Genomic DNA, 9,816 nt, shown 5'->3' with positions numbered 1-9,816 from the left:
CAAAAGTTAACAGAGAAGAGATCAAGGTCCCATAAAGCAGTTAGCAGCCGTAAATAAATGGAAAACACTTGGAAAACAAAATACGAAAACTGTTAATTAGCAGATTTTTACAGTGTGTATATGACCGTTTCCTGTCAGACGAAGACAGTCAGAGTAGATTAAACTTTCTATCCTGGTTCTTCCATGCTGTATAATGGCTTTTATTCTGAAGCTTTCAAAAGAGCATAAATCTGTCACCAATCTAACCCAAATACCACCAACATGACTGACAGATGTCTTATGGAGCAGATCGATGTCTTTGTGTAACAGAAATATTTGTAATTTTTAAAACAGTAAACTCCAATCATTGACTTCCGGCAGATGTATAAGACATATGAAGCATGACCAGGGCTCGCAAAATCTGGTAGTCCAACACAATCTCACGGCAATTCGTAACTTTTTGACTTCGTGGCTAATTCGTACGAATTCGTACGATCTAATTCATACAATTTAGTACGATTTTCTCATCCCCCAATGACGGTTGGGTTTAGGGGTGGGGTTAGGTGCCACGCCTCCTTTTAAAATCGTACAATTTCGTACGACTGAACTCGTACGAATTCGTACGATTTTAAAAAGGAGGCGTGGGGTTAGGTGGGGTTAGGTGTTTCAGCAGCACAGCACATTCTCTCACAAAGTGGATAATTATGTATGTGCTGTGCTGCTGAAACGGCAGCAATAAATCCACATGTTGATAATAAAGGAGAAAAGCCATAATATTATCAACGACCTCCCAAATAACATAACGCAATGTTTCTGTCAGTTTAATCGCTTGTTCTGTGCTTAATGCGCGGCACTGAAGCACACGAACATTCGTCACTTATTCAGAGATCGCACTGACATAAGAGTCAGATATATACAGCAATAGCCTGAGCTGTTTTAAATGTAATATTCATACGTTTCATATTTAAATCTCGTTAACCTCTCTATAGCAGCAGCATAAACAGAATATCCTGATTCATCCCGCTACCTTAAATACCAGCTCCAAATAATGACTTCAACAAAGTATATAAAAATTACATTTATTCAGGGGCAATTAAAATTAATAAACATAAAATTAAAATTAATTATTTATTACACATTATTTTCTTACCTTAGAATTGTACCGACCGAACTGTATAGTTTAATATCTTTGTGTTCGTAAACAAGCCGTTTCACATCATGAGGTCTGTGTTAGCTATGCAAAATTAAAATATATATCTTTATGCAATTATTCCACATTAAGATCAAGATACCTTAGTCATTTAGAGTGTCACGAGAAACATTTTATTTTAAAACTATGCCAGTGCGCACGTCTCCGTGAAAAGCACATACTTAAGAAAGATACAATACACGTGATAAGTTAATAAGGATAAGTTGATGTTATCTGTTTACTTTTCACGGTTATTCAACAGGATCGGTAAACAATTGGCAGTCAGCTTGTAAAAGGAAATGTCTGTTTATTTTTTTTGACTTGCACTAAATGGAATCGTTAAAGGGGCAGTTACCCAAAAATGGAAATGCAGCCTCTATTTACTCCCTTCACTTGTTTCAAACCTGTTTGAGGTTTTATTCTTTCTGTTAAACACAGGTAAAGATATTTTGAAGAAAACATTTTATGTTGAAAAGAGAAAGAAACACAAACAGCTGAAGGGTGAGAAAATAACGACACCTTCCAGTTTGGGTGGATGGTGTCTTCTTTACCTAATTTGCGTCTTCTTTACCTCAGAGCTAAAATCATTCAGATTTTACAGGCAGCAGTAAGTTAGATATATAAAAAATAATAGAAAATAACCACAAAGGAGCATTCTATTATAAATGGTTATTTAAAAAAATAATTAAATAAAAACTTTAAAAAGACAACAATTTTGCCTAATTAAGAATGAATATATAGCCTATAACAAATGCCATTATGTCAAATGTATGTCTTTGTTTTTGTTTAATAAATAATGTATTTTCTTTATGGGATAATTAAATTTCTATTCAGGCTACCAAAAACGGAATAGTGCCTGCCAGAGGGCTACCAGGGTTTTAGAAATTTTGCAAGCCCTCATGACTAAGACATTCTTAGTGGAAGCTCCAGCAATAGAAGAGTCTCACAGAAACCATTAACCATACAGTTTATTTAACACAAAAGATGACAACACACAAGAAAACTAGTTGACTTGGCATTACTGTATAACTTTACAGTATATTACTCTTACAATGCCACGCACAAATGTCTACCGACAGCAACTTGCGCCAACTATCGCATATGTCAATTGCACATAACATGCATTTTGGCCGTTGCAGGAATCAGTAATTGGAGTTCAGGATTTAAAAAGTTGAAATATTTCTGTTACAAAAACACATCAATCCACTTCATAAGACAACTTAATAAACTCCTTTACAAGAAAAAATCTTAAAAAATGTTTTTTATGTAAAGAGAAAGACTTGTTAAAGTTTTGCCTTCACTTTGTTTGCAGATTTAGAACAGTTGTGTATGTAAGACATTTGACAATTAAGTTGAAATAACAAATATCAACTGTGTGGTAATGAGTGCCATAATTATATTAAGTTTATTTATTTATTTACTTTAGTTAAGAGTTGTTTATTATTTTCCTGCACTCACCAAAAAAGCTTGAGATCAGAACAAATGGGTCTTTAAACAAATTGTCCTTGACCTTCTGTTATCTTCACCGCCACCGAGTCTTTTATTTGACACTTAATTTTATGCAGTCTTTGACCAGCTGATCCAGGGGCACCGACGAGACACCATTAACCCAGTGTCCTTGCAAACCTTCTGTTCTCTGTTCCCAATAACAGATGAATCGGGTCAGGCATTGAAATGCGCCTCTGATCTTCTGTTCTGCTATCCAGAATGCTCATTATATCCATTAGCTATCAAGGTCAGACCTTACACCGTTCGCTCCAGCACATACTCTTTTGTTACACCTTTTCTCTCTTCTCCATTCATGAATTTCAACTGTCATCTTGCCTCTGTAAAATTATTAAAAATTCAAAAAATAATTCTTAGGTGTCCTCTTTGAAGTTTCAGCTTAAAATATCTTGTACGTCTCTTTTAATGCAGATGAGCTGCTGGTGTCTGCCCATTTGGAGAAGAGGGCAGTGCCTATATATACAGTGCTTCAGTTACTCCGGCAATAACAAACAAGAAATTTGAAAGAGATTTAAAGTGTTGCACTAAGAATTTTGCATCAACTGTCAAATACACACAAAGTCAAGTCAAGGGCGCAATTGGGGGGAAATTAGTATTAGTATATATTAGTTTGGTAAAATAAATACAGACAACTAATGCAAGTCAATACAAAATTACTAAGTGTGATTATTGTAAAAATGGTAAAAAAAAATACATACAAAGCAAAGCAAAGCAATAAAAGACATTAATATTTTTATTGTGCTTTGCAATTTCAGCTTTTTGTTTCTCAGAGGTTCAAAAGCTTACAAACAAAAAATACTTTAACGTGTTACATTGTAACATTGTTGTAGTTTTTAGATAAACGTTGTAAGATTTTTTGTAAAGGGTTACACTGTAAAAAAAATTCTTCCTGGCTTACATTTTTAGTTTAATCAAGTAAACTTTTCTAGTCGTCTCAACTTAAATCAGTCAAACTGACTAATATATACTTTGTTAAACTTTGTATATAACTTTGTTGAAGCCTGATTAACTTAAAGTAATATAAAAAACATCTGTTATGACTTTTTTGTCATTTAACTTTTACAGTGTAAGAATATAGTCAGAATTTAAAACTTTTTAAAACCTTTTCAAGACCATTATGAATCAAATTTCATACTTATACGGGGTTAAACACTAAGCATTTTTTCTAATAGCCAGTAGAAAAGATTTTTAATGGTCCCTTTCAAAAAATTTAATTTTGTTATTTCTTAGCCACATATTTTAAATAATGTGTCAAAACAAGCAAACTCTGGTTGTATACGTAAACTTTAAAAATTCTTTAAAATGATTTAAGACCTACAAGATAGTTTTTGAAATTTAAGACATTTTAAGACCTAGCAGACACTCTGATTAAAATGGTCATTAATGAAAAACAACAAATATATATATATATTATATTATATATTATATTATAATAATAGATATATTATTATATCTCACTCTGCCAATCATCAATGTGACAAAATCACATGTGAGATAAAACTATTTACCCACTTTTAACTTTTTCCTGCAGGTCACATGTCTAATGATGACCTTCTCTCAATCCAAGCAAACACAATATCGCCCCGGACAGATATCAGTCTCCTCTGGGTGGCTGTGGGTGGCAACAGCCTCACACAAGTGCAAATTACACTGAATAATCACTCCTCCTCATCCATTCAATCAAAGACTCTAAAACAGCATCTGAATGTGAAAAGACAGCATTTACATACACACTCAAACCAATATGGCCCCACGCTGAGTCCTCTGCTTTCCCCACAGACTTCTGGAACAAGAAGTGCTGATTTACCAATACATTTGGTGGAGTTGGTACTCTCTTAAAATTCTTTCTCTTCCATGCATAAAACTGACACAAGCAGACCTGGTCTTAGAGGAATAGTTTAACAAACAAAATGGAATTATTCCATCATTTATGAACTCACAAGCCAACAACTGTTCATATCTTTCAGATGAACACAATCAGATATGTATTTAAATCATCCTGCTTTTTCCAAGCTTTGTAATGGCAGTAAAAGGTGATTTTGTTTTAAAGGTGCATTTACCCTAGGGGTGTCAAAATGAATTGCTTCTTTGATGCACCGTGATGCAGATGCAAACAATTCGGTATCGGTTCAGAAATAATCATAACCGGTTATTATGTACTGACGTCATTTATCACTTATGCGCTATATGGCGGTAGCTTACTATGGCGAGGGAGGAGACTGCGAACAATTAAAACGCTACAACTACTTAAAAAGCAGATAACTGTGCACAATTCACTGCTTGAGTTTGCTGGACAGTCTTTCACTGACAGGGAAGTACATCCGAACCCAGTTAGTAAAAAAATGAAAGCTGAAATTCTCTCACTTTCTGTGGCCCCTTTTGACCTGCTGGCGTGTTCGTGAGGTAACGTTTTATCTCCTCTCTCAGCTGTACCACAATAATGTTACTTGTGGATCCATAAATGAGCGTGTCTGCAGAGAGAGTTTTCTCCACCGCGTCACCAACTACAATGGATCAGCTGATCGCCACAGCCGTTTAACATCAGTGTCAGTGTCAGAGTCACGCTGAACATTAGAGCCAATCGCAGCCTTATCTGTTGAGCGTGTCACCAATCATAGGCGTTTAAGAACTCGTTCGACAACGCTCAAAAAGCAAGCGGGATAATATATACATGACATATACATTTGTTTATTTGTTATAAATGCTCATGTTGTTCTGTGGATGTACTTGAGTTTTGTTTGATACATTCAAAAGTGTGTTTTATTTGAGCAGGTCAATTAAAGGTACAGTTCCTATATCTGACTGCTTGTAAAGGACAAAATTGTATAACAAATAATATATAAATGATCCATTTTAACACAAGAATTACTGTTGCTAAGTCAAATATCAAATTGTGTATGGAAAGCATCGTCAATACACCATGATGCACCGAGATATCGAATTCAACCATATTTATTGCATGAAAATCGTAACCGAAGCAAACATGAAACCAGTGTAGGTTCACACCTCTAATTTACACTGTTAACAATTCCTGTAGAATCTACAGTAACTTACTGTAATTCAATTACAGCAAAAATATACTGTACTTATATTTACAGAACCATTTATCCATTTGTATATGTATTTACAGGAGTGTATGTATCTTTACTGTAATTTAAACTTACTGTAAAATACAGTAATTACAGTAATTTTCACAAAAGCAACTTTAAATCACAGTTCTGCATAACTGTCCTACAGTAAAATACAGTTCATTTTACAGTTGAATTACCATGTAATTTACAAAAATCGTTAGCAAATTAAGTTAAGTGTATCAAGTTACCATATGACTTCAGTTGGTTAATGAGTGCCTTTTGAGGTTAAAAAAAGTTATTTAAAAAAAATACTGGCTTCCGTCAGTGATCATAAATAGAGATGCACCAAATTTTCTGCCGTCAAAAATAATCAGCTGAAAATTTGTGTTTTTTGTCTGAATAAGAAAAATGTTTGAAAATGAGCCAACAGGGTTATGCTGCGCTTCACTGTCCAGCACGCTGGTTTCACTTTCAATCCAGCTGTGAATAGTGCAATGCAGATCCAGAAAGCACTGCATTCTCTTCCCTTAAGTAACACAAAACATTTGTTGGTTATATAATTTCCTTTTTTTAAATGACATTTGAAATATCACATTATAGCATGCTTTCGCATATTACATTTTTTCTTCAATATCGCACAGCATTAATGCACAACCATGCCACCTAGCCAAGTATTTAATGGCTTGTTATTACTATCAAGTGGTATGTGTGCAGTACAGCACGGTATGATTCGGAACAGTAAACCCTTTTGCAGCTAGCATTTACACTGTAAACAGTAGCATTGGTGTAGGCGACATGTCTGCCAAAAAGCAGCTACAAATGTTGTTTGTGCATGAAGATGACACCAACAAGACCAACAATGCAGCATGTACAGATGATCTCGTTCTTGCTTCTCGGCTGATTGTCACAAGATGACAAGTGGTGTTTGGCCATGCTTCATTTCTGCATGCCAACATCATTGTATAATTTAAAAATAGGAAAAATTCTGTCAAAAAATCTATATTTTGCCACAAGTCAAGCTCCATCCATTAGGTTTTACTATCGTGCTAATTAACCCAATGAAGCAGTAAAGAAGTGGTAGATTTCAGTTTGCATTTTTAGGCATCATTTAAGGCTGCACAAATAATAATAACATTGATATTGTTAATAAAATTATTGTTAATACACTAACATTACATGCAATATCCACATTGCAGGGTGCAATGAAGTAAAAAAGGCAAAGTAAAGTGCAATAAATTAAATTAAATGTATGTGCCAAGAATTTGTGTGCTGCTAGCATAGGTTGTTTATCCAAATCTGACCAATCAGATTTGGCCTTTACTGTCTTCATCCTCACCTCTTCAGTAGGAGCTGTTGCATACAACTAATACTAATACTAATGCCAGGAGGCGAGAGAGGTAAATGACAACAGTCAATGAGAATCAGAATATCCAACATTGTTTTAAGTCATTCGTGGTGTTTTAAAGTCTAAATGTTTGCACCGTGACATATTTTTTTGTATTAAATTAGTTCAGAAAAATATCTATTACCTGTTTTATTTAGTATGATCATAACATAAATAAATAATTATTATTTTTGCAAGTTAGCTATATCGCAAGAAATATTGTCACTGCAACACATTGCATATCGCATTTCCCAGTATTGTGAAGCCCTAGTACCATTCACAACTTTTGACAATGGAAACAAAATTGAAGGGTTCGGAACACAGAAGCTAAGTAAAATTAATGGCAAAGACACATTAAAAAATAGGGGGAAAAAGGCCACAAATTAAAGAGGAAAACTGGAGAAAAATATTCAATATCTCAAACACAATGTAAATCTCATTTAGCTTCTTTGAGTCCGTCTGGGAAGGATGAGTCAGATGAGCTGGACGGGTGGGCAGCGTGATGCCCTGACAAAGACTGTCCAGACTGAAAGAGCCTGTCTTTACCTCTGGAGGGTAATTGCAACTTAGGTAAGACACCTGTGAACATTCATGCAATTAAGACGAGACTAAATGAAAAAGCAGAATGACTCACTATCAAATGCCTCTAAGGCTGTCTCGATGTAATTTGTTTACACTAAGGACCAGCACGAGTACCATCATATAGAAAATGCTTTCTGTGAAATAATAAATACATAAAAATAATGTATTTTGGCTATACTCCAACAAATATCAGTCCCTCCAATGTTGTATTTATTTATGTGTGGCCTAAAATGACCGTTTTTCTGGAAACCTATGCCATTATTTGCAGTGAAAATACACATCTTGTAAAAACATTCTTTAGACTTCACATATAAGTATTATTATGTTAGTTGCATTAAGTATACATACACTATTATTTAAAAACACAAAATGTCATTTGTTTATCTTAAGTATTTAGGCAGAAATAATAAATAATCATCCTCAACACGACACTAAAAACACCAGTTCCACTACACACAGCACTATCTTTGAATTTAGAGATGACACAATAGTTCAAAAGGTGCAGAATTTGTGGCAGATAACACTGCCGTACCCTTCTCAATCATCTTTTTATTGAGAACAGGAGTTCCTCAGTGCTCTCGTCTCTTATCTCAGTGCTTTTAATGATATACTGACCTACTTAAAGATATAAACAGGCTCTACATTGGGCGCCAGGCTTGCTGAAATCTCTGATTTACACCCAGTGAGAAAGTGAGAGGGAAACAAAAGGAAAAGAGGGAGTGATTTATGTGAATTGACAGCCTGGCACTGGTGGGAACTCTGTTAGTTAGTTGGAAATTAACCTGAACCAGAAAGACAAAGTAGGACAACCTTCAAACACACAGCAGCACACCTTTAACTACACAACCAGGCAAGTCTCAACTGGACCCTGAGCAACGTGAGTGTGTTTGTGTTTCAAAGCAGAAGAATTGCTAAACAAGTTTCTGCAAACTGTCTGTTGTCATCTCGTCAATCCTCTCCAATCAAATGCATCCGGCAGACACCACCTAGTGACCTCACAAAGCTCTAAAAACAAAATGACTGTTAAAACCGGGATTAAACTTCACACAAACTCTAAACTGTATTTTCATTTGAGGCATCTACAGCCAGTCCAGGCCTTTCTCTTGAACCTGAAGTGTTGGAAATGGCTTCAACAAAGAGGATTAAGTGTGTAATGTGTGTAATTGGCAGAAACAGATCGCGATAAATCAGAAGGTCAGAGCTTGCGTCTAATGAAAAGCCCCCTTTGTGCGTTCAGCCAAACTGCATTAGCACCACTGAAATTATATTAGTGGCACTTTTTGAGTGGCAGATGGTGGGATTGCAGTAGAACATTTATTTATAGGTGGAAAATTTTGTGATGTTTACATGCTTTGAGTACCTTGTTCGAAAACGTCAAGGGGTTACACTGACTAAGGCATCTAATTAATGGGTTGTTCATTTGGAGAATGTATCATTATAAAATCTACTTTGTGTACATACATGTGTTTGTTTTGTACTTTGAGGTTTCAATACTATTAAACGAGAATTGTTAATATTTGGAAGTTGATAAAATGATTTGTAGACAGATAAACACAGATATTGATATACATTTTTCTGACAGATGACAAAAACAAAATGCTAGTTGCATCTGACTTCTAAACATAAACAGTTAGCAGTTGCATGTATTGGCCAAAATTTACAATTTACAATGATTCGTTTCATTTGCCTAAAAAAAAAAAAAAGCCAAGAACTGAACTCACATCTCAGCTAAATAAACGTACAATGACTAGTTTTACAATAAGATCCCATATTGCTGTTACAGCACATTTCAAAATTACACTGAATGAAATTTTCACTTTTGTTTTGTTCAAAACTTTTAGTTTTGGTTCACTTCAGATTTTTTGTTGATTCAGGTCTCTGCTGTCTGCCAGTTCAAAAAAGTTAAAGAAGGTTGCTTTTTTATATTTATTTTTAAATATTTTTTTTCTGGAGAAAGTCTTATATATTTTATTTCAGCTAGAATAAAAACCGGATATTAATAAAAAAAAACATTTAAGGTCAAAACTATTAGCCCATTTAAGCTATTTATTTTTTTTTTCAATAGTCTACAGAACAAACCGTCGTTATACAATAACTTGCCTAAT

This window comes from Danio aesculapii, chromosome 23 (genome assembly GCF_903798145.1).
Source record: "Danio aesculapii chromosome 23, fDanAes4.1, whole genome shotgun sequence".
Lineage (NCBI taxonomy): Eukaryota > Metazoa > Chordata > Actinopteri > Cypriniformes > Danionidae > Danio > Danio aesculapii.
This window is presented reverse-complemented; position numbering follows the sequence as displayed.